Source organism: Vipera ursinii (genome assembly GCF_947247035.1).
Source record: "Vipera ursinii genome assembly, chromosome: 4".
In the NCBI taxonomy this organism is placed as follows: domain Eukaryota; kingdom Metazoa; phylum Chordata; class Lepidosauria; order Squamata; family Viperidae; genus Vipera; species Vipera ursinii.
The window spans coordinates 59,543,422-59,558,159 of NC_139514.1; the positions used below are offsets into that span (position 1 = coordinate 59,543,422).

Here is a 14,738-nt window from a genome sequence, read left to right on the forward strand (position 1 = left end):
AAACGCATATCTATCGCTGGAACTGAAGGGAGGATATGCCAAACTGGGTATGGTCAGTGGCTTGATAGTGCTCCCTCCACCTCTTAACATCTTCATCTTTAATTTTATTCTGCTTTTAATTTTGCTTTTAATTCTGTTTCTTACATCACCCATTATTGTATAAGTGACCCAGAGTCAGTTAGGTGAGAAGGGTGGTATAAAAAATAGATAGATAGATAGATAGATAGATAGATAGATAGATAGATAGATAGATAGATAGATAGATAGATAGATACTGAAAGAGACTGGATTGGATATTCAGAGGGTTTTGAAATTAGTAGAAGAAACATGCTGATTCTACTGATTACCTATTCTGATAGGTAAAAATGCAAACGACCTGCAAGCTCTAGTAATGAATGTAGAATGAAAACACAATTTAAAAAATGAAAAATAAAAAAAATGAAACCCAAAAATGAAACCCCCCAAAATTAAATCCAATGACAACAAATACAGAACCAACCTTAGAATTAACAATGAGGATACTGAAGAGATGAATAGCTTTTGGTTTTAGTGTCAGTTACCTAAGGTAAAGGAATTAGGAATTAGGAATCAGGAAATGGATAACAGATTAGCATTTGATGGAAGAGGAATTAAGGCCTTAAAGAGATATTCAGATGCTGTCATGGTCTATATACATGCAACGTTTATAATCTTGCATATAATGGTTTTAATGGTCACTGTCTATGGAAGTAAAAATTGGATTTTGAATGAGGAGAATTGAAAGCATACTGATGCTTTTGAAGGTTCCTGAGAATACCATGGATAGCTAAGAAATCAAACAAAAGGGTCATCAAACAAATCAATCCAGAATTCTCACTTGAGGCACAAATGACAAGGCTCAGAGTCATCATATTTGAAACACATTATACAAAGACCTGCAGGAGAAAGATTGGCTCAGCCAGAGGCAGAGGTGAAAAATGGGATCAGCTTTGAATCACTATATAACCATAAATCAGACATGTCAAACTTGCGACGTTACGTGACGTCGCGCAATGTATCGGAGCTTTTTCACCATTGCTGGCAATGGTGTGGGCTTGGCTTCCCAATGACACATCCGGCCCACGGGCTGGCAGTTTGACACCCCTGCCAAAAATGTAAGTCCAACATCCCTTGACTGCCCTTGACCCTTATCTAATACTAACCAAGTGCTGTCTGTTAGTTGAGAAGATTCCTGTGCATAGGTGTTTAGCAATAAATCATTTAAATTGAACCTTCACATGTTGAACTGGTCTTTGGTGCCTGACAAGACATAGCTCTCTTGAAAATTCTTGAATGTTGGGAAAAGTGGAAGAACAGAGAAGAATAGAAGAACCAGAAGCAAGATGGGTAGACCTGACTGCAGAGGTGATTGGTGCTCTATTGGAAGACATGAAAGGCCAAATTGGGAAAAGGTCAGTTTGGAGATCTGCCTATGTGTTTGTTTATAATTGCCACCTATTTGATAGCACATAATGAAATCATCCATGACATTTTGTAAAGTTATCAAAGTACAGTTTGGTTTGCGGGGGTTTTTTTTGTACTAATTCTGCCTCTGTTTTAAAGGCCTGGGGGAAATATAAGCTGAATTCTTTCTATTCAGGCCACTCAGAATGGAGTCAATTTGACAGACGTTTAAGAGACACTGTTGTACCATATCAATATTAGGAGGTTATCCTCTGAGCATTCGTAATGCGCCTTGAAATGTTTCAATTAAACACTGGAATGAATACTTTAAATAAATTAATGCACTGAATTAAATATTAGGTATTTAATAGACATGAAAAAATAAGTGAATACTGAATATATTTCGCACTGGGCATTTAATTGTGAATGAGTTAACTGTAATGTCTGTCTGAAGCTACAAAAGAAAATGAGGGGATAACTAAAAAGTGTAAAAATGATGCCATTAAAAACTAGCCAAGAAAATATTTAATTAAAGACCAAATGGCTCTCAAGGAGGATCTAGGCCAGTTTAGAAACTGAGTGCCCAAAACTGCAAACCAAAACCCACTTATGTATCATCAGGTGCCAGGTGGGCATGGCCCATTGGGTGAGCGTGGCCCATTGGGTGAGTGTGGCTGCGGTGGTAAAGGCAGACTGGGCGGGACTAAAAAGTTCAATCAATCAATTCCAACTCTGCAAGATCATTTTTTTCCCCCACGAGAAGTTAAAATTGATTGATTGAACCTTTTTTTTTTTGCACATGGTAGCGGAGGCCTAAAGCAAAAAGGTTTGATAAAACCCAGCAGAAGGCCTAGGACTGGGGCGATGGCACGCGTGCCCACAGAGAGGGCTCTGCGTGCCACCTGTGCCGCACGTGCCATAGGTTCGCCACCACGGCTCTAGGCTTTCCCAAACAAACTGAAGACACTGCATGCAACCTTCAAGTGCTGTTTGCTACCTCTACAGCAGGAAAAAACTCTCTTTTCTATTTTTACTAGAGGAAACAGGCACCCCCAAATTAAAGTGCAAATGAACAGCCACTAAAAACTTCAATATCCTTAAACTAGATTTGCCATTCCAAAATTTTAGATCCTATTTAGGCAAGATGTATGAACAAAGTATTTTTCTGTGTCTTCAAATCAAATGTGAATAATGGATTGGTGCCACATGCCCTAGTCCTGACCCAAATATCCATACTTTTGTTGATGTAGGTTGAAGATCCACACCTTTGTTGAACAAAGATGAAGTAGGATCAGGGCTTTTTTTCTCATAGAACGCTCAGAACGGAGTTCCGGCAGCTTTTTTGGATGGAACCTTGTAGGGTAGGCATGGCGGGTTGTATGACATGTGTGAGTTCCGGCACCATTTTTTTTTTTTTTACAAAAAAAGCACTGAGTAGGATTACCAACATTCATACAGAATATATACATGGCCATCACACTAGCCATTTCTGCATAAACAAAACACAAAACATTCACGCAAGACAATAGGAATCATTGCAACTGTACTGATCAACTAATAGAAAGTTAAGGACATTAGGATAAATGGATACAAGAATATCTGGACTTTGTGTTCAGGTGCAACACCTTAATAATAAGGACCTACTTTCCCTTTAAGCTGCACATACAGTACAATGTGTGTAATCAGTTTCACACCATGTACATGACCTTACACAATTTACAACTTTGTAGAAAAGACTACCTACTGTTGGGAATAGCGTATGAATTGAATTGAACGGAACTGAATTGAACTTTATTTGCCCAAGAAGTGTGATCTGACACACAAAGAATTTGTCTTTAGTACAGAAGCATTCAGTGTACGTGCATAACAGAATCATCATCAACATCATCATCATCCATACCAATAAAAGGGGGGGAGTAAGAAGGATACTAATAAGGATAAATAATAATGCCAGTCGTATTACTTGGGTAAATACACATAGTCATTAGACAGCACCGTGGGGAATAGGGGTTCAGCAGAGTGATGGCCTGAGAGAAAAAGCTGTCCCTGTGTCTAATTGTTTTGGCCTGCCATGCCTGTGATGCCATCCCAAGGAGAGGAATTGAAACAGATTATGTCCAGGATGTGAAGGATCTGCAGATTACTTCTCAGCTCTCCTTCTGACCCGTGCAATATACAGGCCTTCTGTAGAAGGAAGGGTTTTTGCAGTTATTTTTTTCTGAAGTCTTAACTATATGGCTCTTTCTAATAAATGATATAGTCAAATATATAGTATATATAGTATGTTTAAATATGTATTATGTAATCATCATCATCATCATCATCATCATCACCATCATCATCTCCGTTTTGTTTTGCGTCGCTTGTCTTTGGATATCTTTGATCCAGGAGGCAGTTTTATTATGTTCCACTGGGTTTTCCAACAGTTCTTTCCAAAAGTTTAAGGTTTGGACTTGATTTTTGTCAAGTGACCGATAAAAGAGGTTTCTTCTGAACTGGATGTTTTCACGATATTGTTTTATTTGTCCTTCACATCTTTCAATTTTCTTGGCTGTTGCTATTACATGCTGTTTTAGTTTTTCCATGATTTCTGTTATTGTTTTTTTCCTCCAGGTTATATTTTTTGTATAAACTATTTTTCAGCTTTTCGTTCTTTAATTTTCCTTCTTCCAAGTATTTCAATTTGCTGACATCCCCTCGTAGTTTTTTTGTTTTATTTTCAAGTCGAATTTTCCACTTTGGTGTTCCAGTGGGTTTCTTTTTTGGCATTTTATAACCCAATTCTGCAGTTATAATGGCGGCTGTACTGCACATTAGCTGGTTTGTTTCATACAGTGTGCTGGATGGGATGGAAGTTAAAATGTTGTTCACAGCATTTAGTAGATCTTTCCTTCGTTTGCTATGTACTTCACGGATGGCAGGCAGTCTTTTTCTTTCTGAGTTTTCTTTGATGTGGTTTTCAATCTTTTCTTTCAGCATTTTCGCTAGATTACTTAGCTCTACACTTTCGAGTTGTTGCACGGAAGTATTGTGAAAGCACTAGCAAGGATGAGGGTTACAAATACCTAGGCATATTGGAAGCAGATAACATCTTGAATGGAAAAGTCAAAGAGTCAACGGAAAAGGAATACATCAGGAGAGTCTGCAAAATATTAAAATCAAAGCTGAATGCTGGAAACATAATTAAAGCCATTAATACATAGGCAGACCCAGTGATACACTACCCAGCTGGAATTATCAACAGGACTTTGGCTGAACTGGAAAACCTAGACCAGAAAATGCGTAAACTTTTGAATATGCACCACACTCTACATCCACGAAGTGACATTGACAGGTTGTACCTTGGCAAGAAGAATAGGGGGCAGAGGGCTACTGCAAATCCACCAAACTGTAGAAGAAGAAAAATGAAGTTTGAATGACTATGTGAATCAAAGTACAGAAAAACTGCTGCAGACTGTGAAAACAGAGAGCATTTTAAAAATAACAGAAACAAAGCCAGAATATAAGGAAAAACGGCTGGATGACAGTTTAAATAGATGGAAAACCAAAGCTTTGCATGGACAGCATTTGAAAAACATTGAAGGAAAATGTGATAACAACTTGACATGGGCATGGCTTAAGGTGGGAACCAACAAGAAAGAAACGGAAGGCTTAATACTGGCTGCTCAAGAACAAGCACTACAAACTAATGCCATGAAAGTGAAAATACAAAAATCCACTGACAATCCAAATTGCTAACTTTGCAATGACAATGTTGAAACTGTTTCACATCTAATATGTGAATTCAGTAAAATCGCGCAAATTGATTACAAAGCTAGACATGGCCGAGTTGCTAAATTAATCCACTGTGCATTATGTAAAAAATATGACTTTCCTGTGTCCAAAAAGTCATGGGAGCATAGGGTGGAAAAAGTTGTTGAGAATGAGAAGGTGAAGATCTTGTTGGACTTTCGAATACCGACAGATCACCATTTGGAACATAAGACACAGATATCGCAGTTGTAGAGAACCGAAGCGTACAGCTGATCAATATCACTGTACCAGGAGATGCTAGTTGAAGAAAAAGAACTGGAAAAAATTACAAAATATCACGACCTGGCCATCGAAACTGCACGATTATGGATGAAACATGTAACAGTGATACCCACTGTCATTGGGACACTGGGAACTATGTCTAAAAACTTCGCAATGCTATAAAAAACTGTGCTACTCAGAACATCTTACATTTTAAGGAGGTACCTGGCTGATACCTAGGATGCTGGTAGCAACCCGTGTCAACCATCAGCGCCAATCAATTTGAATGTTCAGTTGACTGAGGTTCATCTCTAATGAATAAAAGATGATGATGATGATGATGATAGAGTTGGAAGGGATCTTGGAGATCTTCTAGTCCAACCCTCTGCTCAGGCAAGAAACCCTATACAATTTCAGACAAATGGCTTTCCAGTCTCTTCTTAAAAACTTCCAGTGTTGGAGCATTCACAGCTTCTGGAAGCAGGTTGTTCCACTGATTAATTGTTCTATGTCAGGAAATTTCTCCTTAGTTCTAGGTTGCTTCTCTCTTTGGTTAGTTTCCATCCATTGCTTCTTGTCCTACTTTCAGGTGCTTTGGAAAATAGCTTCATTCCTTCTTCTATGTGGCAGCCACTGAGATATTGAAACACTGCTATCATGTCACCCCTCATCCTTCACTTCATTAAAGTAGACATATCCAATTCCAGTAACTGTTCCTTATATGTTTTAGCCTCCAGTCCCCTAATCATGTTTGTTGCTCTTCTCTGTATTCTTTCTAGAGTCTCAACATCTTTTTTACATTGTGGTGACCAAAACAAAGTGTATATGTACACTTTGAGAGCAAGCAACTAAATTTCATTTTTAATGTGCGCCATTGTACCCACAGTAAAAAAATGACAATAAAGGTTATCTATCTATCTATCTATCTAACAAATATGGTTTATTCCTCACTTAGATGTGAGCAAAAAAGGGAGCTCTAGCTAACTAGTTTGCACACATACAGTATGTACAGAGACAATCATTATTGATGTATTAAGAGGAAAATAATTTCATCTTTTCCGTCCTTAGACATCTCTCTCTTGAGACGAAACAAAGGGATGATGGATAGGAAACCAACCTGTGATGGTTTTAATTGTTTGTTGGGGATGTTTTATTTTATGAGAGTATGAAAGAGAATTTGGTAAGAAAGGGGGCTATCATGAGGTTAATATCAAAAAATATTGACATTTGATGTCTTATGTATTGCAAGCATCTGATTAAATATAACAGGTATTAGATATTTGGGGTTGGGAAATTCATCCTATGATTTACTTTAAAAAATATGTAACAAAGAACATTGCAGTATGGGGAACCTTTTTTAGTCTTGATACTCTTCTGAAGAAGGAAGCTGTGCATTTTCCATTCCTAGCATAGCAGTTCTCAGTTGACTTACTATTTAAATCTCTTTAGATCTTTTTCTCCTTGGAGTATACTTTAACCCTGTTTCCATTTGCTCAATGGAAACTGCATGCTAGCAATCACTGTTTTCAAAGATTTGTGACACTGTACTTTTTAAAAAACATCTGTATTTTTAGTGCAAGCAAAAACCAAGGGCATCCTTGGAAATAAAGCAACTCACAGTAGGAAAGAGACTTCAAGTACAATAGCCTAAGGTCTTCCAAACCAGTGCTTGCATTGGATTCAGGAAGGTAGACAAAGTGCGTACATAAGATATCATTGTAAGCAGCTAACTAGAAGTAAAGAAACTAACAGCAGTCAGACTAATAACCATATATTCAAATCAAAATGGTATCAATCATTACTGTATACTCAAAATTCACAGGTTAGTCAAATAAAAAACAGAAGGTACTCCATAAATCAACATTAATACACCCAAACTGTAGATCACAGAATTCATCATCTGTTGAACTCTTATTTGGTAAATTATACAAATTAAATTGATACAATTAAATTAAATTGGTATGTGAATGTAGCCACTTCAACCAAGGTTAAATATGTAGGATGAACATAGACAGTAAGAGAAAATACAGAAAGGAAAAAGTAAAACATTTTAATTTGAATCAACAAGGAAGATTCAAATTCTCAGTGAGAGTAAGGTGACATTTCTTCATCAATGGCATGGAGAGAAAATGCCTAAGGCCCAAACGAGAGTCTTTGTTTATTAAGCTGCTCACATATTAGATCAAAACATGGAGAAGTTATAATAATGATGCTAAAACTAAAATGGATATTGAGAGCTACCAAAGAAACAGTTAAAATATCCTTTTAAAGGTATAAATGGCTTAGGAGATTTTGAAAAGTAATTGAAAAATATAACCAATTGCTACCCTCAATGTATTGGCAAATATTGCTGTTACTTGATACACTTTAAATATTTTAAATATAGCTTACCTTTTTAAAATTTGACAGAGATGTTTATTCAATATTGGTAACCAGCTGACTATCAACAAGGCTGAGTCTTTGCATGAGCTGAGTTGAGCTCCGACCTAGACCTACTCCAAAGGAAATGCATGTCCCTTGACAACCAAAGGGAAGGAACAAACTACCCTGTGTGAAACATTGGGCAAAATCCACTTCAGATCTTAAACTAGTACTACTTGGTCAGCTCTCAAAAACAGTAACTGGTTCAGGCCAGAAGGGGCGGCATCGAGTGCAACGTGGTGCTGAGGAGGAGAAACAGAAGGAGGAGGAGGAGGAAGAGCAAGGGTAGCCAGGCCCTCCACCACCAGCATGGAGGGGGGCCCCAGGAACTTGAAGAGCTCCAGATTCGCCATCCTCTTCAGCACTGCGGGGCCTGGCTATTCCCACGCTGACCTGGCCAGCGTCCCTCTGACTGGAACGAATCCCTTGTCCCCTTATTTAAATGTTGACCCTAGACATCTTATACCTACTGGAGCTAATAAAACCAGGGGCAGATTTGAACTGGCGTTCTTTACTATTGGCAGATGTTGTATTACAGGAGCTGCTTTTGGAGCATTAAATGGCTTGACACTAGGTTTGAAGGAGACACAAAACATGGCTTAGTCCAAACCTAGGAATGTACAGATTTTAAATATGGTGACACGGCAAGGAGCATTATGGGCAAACACTCTTGGATATCTAGCGCTGCTGTATAGTGCGTTTGGCATCGTCACTGAAAAAACACGAGGTGCAGAAGACGATCTCAACACAATTTGCAACTGGGACTATGACAGGGGTGTTGTATAAAAGTAAAGGTGGATTGCGTGGGATAGCCAGGGGTGGTATTGCAGGACTCATGCTCACAGGTCTCTATGTGCTCTAAAACTACTGGGAGCACATGAGGAGCTCCATGCAACAGCAGTCCCTTTGAGTCGAGAGGAGGAGGAAGCCTCTCTCCATGTAGCGCAATCAGACTGGACCCCCTTCATTATAGTACCTAGCGGACACACCTCACTCAAGATCACAGGAAATAAGACGCTTTTGCGCTTCATGACAACTTAACTATGAGCACCAGAACAAACCAGGATCAAACAATGTGTTCAGATCCTGGCTGTTTAAAAAAAGCATAGTAAAACATATTGTTTCACAGGGAAATATGAGTAGATTAAACAAAGAACTAAAGTTTTTGACTTTCACCCGTGGTGTATATAAAAAAAAGAGTCTGGGAAAGGATATGTTTATTAGAGCTCATTCATGTAATATGGGACTTTCCCCCCCACACACCCTTTTTATCTGAATCTGTTCTCTCTTATTTCAACAGTTAAGTTCTCCACATGATTAAAATTGTCTCTCATTGTTCAGAAATTAGTTCATTCATTAATTCATTCATATATTAGTTCATTCATTCCAAGAGGCCACCTAGCTTTTCCTGAATGATTTCACAATCTTGATACAAACAATTCAATGTTCTTTTCATTGCTCCCCATCACTCAGAAGAATCAGTAGAGGAACAAATTAGAGACTTAAAGCAGCATACAGTTTTATCCATCCAAAACAGAGGTCCCCACTTCATACAATCCATTGTTTCATTCTTTCAGCTAACAATCTTTGTTTCCCATTTAAATATTAATTTTCTCTGACCAGTACATAAAGTTTGAAAATATTGTATCAACAGCAATTACCTGGCCCTAAAAACCTATAAAGGATGCGGTGGCTCAGTGGGTTAGGATGCTGAGCTTGTCGATCAGAAGGTCGGCAGTTTGGCGGGTCGAATCCCGAGTGCCGCATAACAGAGTGTTACTCTGTTACTCGTCCCAGCTTCTGCCAACCTAGCAGTTCAAAAGCACATAAAAATGCAAGTAGAAAAATAGGGACCACTACGGTGGGAAGGTAACAGCGTTCCGTGTGCCTTTGGCGTCTAGTCATGCCGGTCACATGACCACGGAGACGTCCTCGGACAAACGCTGGCTCTTCGGCTTTGAAACGGAGATGAGCACCGGCCCCTAGAGTTGGAAACGACTAGCACACATGTGCGGGGGAACCTTTACCTTTACCTTAAAAACCTATAGATAATTTTGGCATCATTTGCTGTTCAAATGTATTCTAGTATCTGTTATTGGAACTGCAGGTCTATTTCCTACTATTCAAAACATATTTAGATTATAGTTTACATTGTAATTGTTTGGATTTGAATTTATAATCTGTTTTGAAAACAGTAGTTTAACAGTTATTCTGACAAGTGATTCTCTAAATTTCTCCCATGATAGACAGCCTGAAATGTGATAAAAATGTAGGCTTGAAATACAACTAACAATTTCATGGAGTAAATTACTCCAAAATGGTTTGAGCGATCAGTTCAAATACCTATCCTGAGATAACTAAAGAAGATTCTTCCTAACAGAAGACCATCTGTACTGAGGCAAAGACTAAATAATAACACTAAAAACTTAAAATTACTACCTAATTACCATTTTAGGCTTATCAAATGACTACTTGGAATAGTAGTTCAACTCTCAGTTTATTTGTTGCTTGTAGTTTCAGTAGCTCAAGTATGAGAGTCCAAATATCTTGGCAAAACATTGAGATATAAAGAAGCATAAAGTGATAAAATGGAAATGGAATGAGTTCTTTTTAGTGAAGTTCACAGCATCTACTGAAATATGATGGAAGCTCTTTACATGCTAGAATCCAAAAAGAATCAAGAACAGAGAGATGCCCTTAGGAATTCCATGTTTAGGATGAGGCTTTAGCAAAATCATTAAACAAAAATCTGAGTTTTGCCATCCTTGCCCAAAAGCAGAAAGTAAAAGTAATATCGAGTCATTTTCAATTTTCCAAATGATATTTCAAGTTAATTTGCAAAAATTAATTTTACAATTAATTCATTGTGCAATCAACTTTCACATTTCAGAGATAAGGCTTAAGACCATTGCTTAAAATAATACAAATAATAATAATAATAATTTTATTTATATTTATTTATTTATTTATTTATTTTATTTTATTGCATTTATATACCGCCCTTTCCCTGAGGACTCAGGGCGGTTTACAGGGAAGTTAAAAATCAACCATACAAAAGTTAAAAACCAATTTAAAAAAGATTAAACCAACCCTGTACTATTAAAAAACCCCAGTTAAAATAAATTTCTCCTCAGCCTGGGCCCGAGAGCTCAAAGAGCCAGGTCTTCAGGCCCCGGCGGAATGATCGGAGGTCGGGGGCAGTCCTCAGCTCCACTGGCAGCTGGTTCCAGAGGGCAGGCGCTCCCACTGAGAAGGCCCTATCCCTGGGTGTCACCCGCCGGCAATCTCTTACCGGCGGGACCCTGAGCAGACCCTCCCTGTGGGAGCGCACTGGGCGAAGGGCATTTGATGCCGGCAGCAGGTGTTCCCTCAAATACCCCGGACCCAGGCCATGTAGGGCTTTATAGGTGATAACCAGCACCTTGAATTTCACCCGGAGGGCAACCGGAAGCCAATGCAGCTCGCGGAGTAGAGATGTTACATGGGAGTATCGGGAGACCCCCATTACAACTCGCGCGGCCGCATTCTGCACCAGTTGAAGCCTCCGAGTGGTCTTCAAGGGCAGCCCCATGTAGAGACCGTTACAGTAGTCCAAACGGGAGGTCACAAGCGCATGAGTAACTGTGCGTAGGGCGTCTCGGTCCAGATAGGGACGCAACTGGCGCACCAGGCGAACCTGTGCAAAAGCCCCCCTGGTCACGGCTCCTATGTGATCTTCAAAATTGAGTCGTGAATCCAGGAGGACGCCCAAGTTGCGAGCCCTATCAAAGGGGGGTAACACCTCACCCCCCATCGTTAGAGGTGGAATAACTTGGTTAACCCGAGATGCCGATATGCACAGCCACTCAGTCTTGGCGGGATTGAGACAAAGCCTGTTTCTCCCCATCCAGACCTGAACCGCCTCCAGGCACCGGGACATCACGGAAAGGGCATCACTGGGTTGGTTCGGGGTGGAAAGAAAAAGTTGGGTATCATCAGCGTACTGATGATACCCCACCCTGAAGCCACGAATGATCTCGCCCAGCGGCTTCATATAGATGTTGAACAGGAGAGGCGAGAGAACCGACCCCTGAGGGACTCCACAAATGAGAGGCCTCTGGGCGGATCTCTGCCCTCCCGTCAACACCGACTGCGAGCGGCCCTGGAGGTAGGAGAACCACCGTAAAACGGTGCCTCCCACTCCCAACCCCCTGAGACGCCGCAGCAGGATACCATGGTCGATGGTATCGAAAGCCGCTGAGAGATCTAATAGGACCAGGACAGAGGAGCAACCCCTGTCCCTTGCCCTCCAGAGATCATTCACCAGCGCGACCAATGCCGTCTCCGTGCTGTGTCCGGGCCTGAAACCCGATTGGTACGGGTCCAGATAATCAGTTTCCTCCAGGAACAGAGGGAGCTGATGCGCCACCACACTCTCAACAACCTTTGCCAAGAAGCGAAGGTTGGAGACTGGATGATAGTTGTTTAAAGCAGCCGGGTCCAAAGCAGGCTTCTTGAGAAGGGGTCTCACCACCGCCTCCTTCAAGGTGGCAGGGAAGACACCCTCCTTCATAGAAGCAGTTATTACTGCATGGAACCAGCCTCGTGTTCCCTCCCGAGCCGCATAAGCTAGCCAGGAGGGGCACGGATCCAACAAACAGGTGGTGGTGCTCAGTCTCCCCATGATCCTGTCCACATCATCAGGGGAAACAGGGTCGAACTCAGTCCAGATAACGTGCTCAAGACCACCCGATTCCTCCACATCAGACTCTGACTAAACTCCTCGGCTCGTCCCTGCAAGGGATCCTCTCTCACCTCCTGGTTAAGGAGGGAGCAAGTCACCCTAAACAGGGCGGCCGGGCGATTATCTGCAGACGCGATAAGGGCGGCAAAGTAGTTAGACTTCGCCGTCCTTATCGCCGCAAGATAAGACCTTATAAAGGTTCTTAACTGCAATCGGTCGGATTCGGATCAGCTGGATCTCCCGGAGGACTCAGGGCGGTGAACAGGGCAAGCATAAAAAATACAGAGATACAAAAGTTAAAAAGGATTAAATATATGCCCACTAAAAACAGTAAATACAAATATTAAAATAACAATAAACCCCCCCATCCCCCATCAGGCCAGGCCGGCTTGTTCAAATAAGAATGTCTTTAGATCGCGACGGAAGGAGCGAAGATCGGGCGCCATCTTTCTATTTACAATTTTAAAAGAAAGCTACACAGATAGGTTAATATACAGACAAAGCTAAAATCTAAACTTCAGGGTCTGAAAACTAATTTTTAAATGTGTGGATTCCAATGTCCACTTTTGGCAATGCATAAAAATGTCTCCCTAACTTGCTGAATAAATTTTAGGAGCAGAAAATTAAGCAGCAGCTCACATTACAAATGAGCATGTCATCTGGTGTGTGTTTGGTTTAAAATGTTTATATAAACAGTGCTGTGACCTGCTTTTCCCCCAGATTGACAAGAGGAGATGGTGCTATAATTGGCTTCAGATCATGCTGTCCAAAGGACAAAATAAATAAATCAAGGGTATTTTTTTCCAGATCTGCTGACACAAGCTAATTTCCAAATCAAACAGATTGTTACATATTAAGTCTCTGCTTAAAGGCACCAATTGGACTTTGATTCTCCATCACATGTAATTATGCCAAAGTGGAAGAGTTTGGTCTCTCCCTAGTTTTTCCCATGGAGAATATTGCCTAAAGTTGTGATACTGATGTTGAACTGGAAGCTTTAAATTGTGACCTGCCTTGGAAAGAAATGGAGAAAGCATGAAGTAATTAAACAAAAAAATATATCATAATACACACAAAGAACATAAGCAGATGTGTTTAGTTATTATTATGATGGAACAAACAGAATGGACACCGCTGGGTATTTTGAATGGAAGGTGCAGGTGATCAGCTACATACAATTACAAAGCTCTTCATACTTCATGTTTGCACTGTCAACATTTTGCAGAGATTTTGAAGCAAATAAGAATTTCCTATTTGCATGATGCAGTTAAGGACTTGGAATGCTACATTGTAATTTACGGTAAATCCTTTATAGCAATATACAATAGATGAAAAGTAATACAGAGTTCAATGTACTCACAATGAAAATGGTATACCTAAATTTATTTACTGACATAATAACCCTCTCAGTCCTAAAAGCAGATATGCGTTATATTCATATAGAGACAACTATTAAAGGGCCATCTCATTTTATTCCATATCTGGTTATCAAGAGAATGTGAAAACTAAAACGTTTTACATCGTTATCAATAGCCATGAAAAAACATTTTCTAGTCATTTTTCTTATCCAGCATATATCTGAATCAGGATTTTATTATGCAGTCTCCTTGTCTCTACTAACTTTCTGACAGAACCTATTGTTTTCATTGGAAACTTTTCTATATTTTCCCAATGCTTCTTACTTTTTTCCTTATCACACACAATTTAATGAGGAGTACCAGCATCTCTCCTTTGGAAACATCTGTAGAAAGAGAAATTTATCAGCTAATCTGACTAGATCCATGGATTACAAATGCCAAATACCAAAATAGAACATAGAATTTATGGATTTCTAAATTTGCCAAATTTATTGTTTCTCTGAGGGAGAAAATTCAATTCTATATAATCTAACATTGCTTTATTTCACCTTAATTTTGAAGAGTTCTGAAATACCACAGATAACCAAGAAATCAAACAAATGTATCATAGAACAAATCAATCCAAAATTCTCATCTGAGGCATAAATAACCAGCCTTAAGTTATCCTACTTCAGACACATTATGTGAAGGCCCAACTCTCTGAAGGAGGCTCTAATGCTGGAAAATGTAAGAGGAGAAGAAGGATGAGCAGGTAACAAGGAGAGATGGATTAAGTACATTTTTTTCAAACACATTTTAAT

At 39.7% G+C, this 14,738-nt stretch overlaps 1 protein-coding gene and 1 pseudogene across 2 annotated transcripts in view; one reads left to right on the forward strand and one right to left on the reverse strand.

Annotated features, from left to right (window-relative positions):
• Positions 1 to 14,738, reverse strand: part of TSPAN7 (tetraspanin 7) — a 94,308-nt gene that overhangs the window by 63,877 nt on the left and 15,693 nt on the right. The gene's annotated exons all lie outside the window — the stretch shown is intronic.
• On the forward strand, positions 8,167 to 8,767 carry LOC310639572 (mitochondrial import inner membrane translocase subunit Tim23-like; annotated as a pseudogene). Its single transcript has one exon. The product of its transcript is annotated as a mitochondrial import inner membrane translocase subunit Tim23-like (transcript).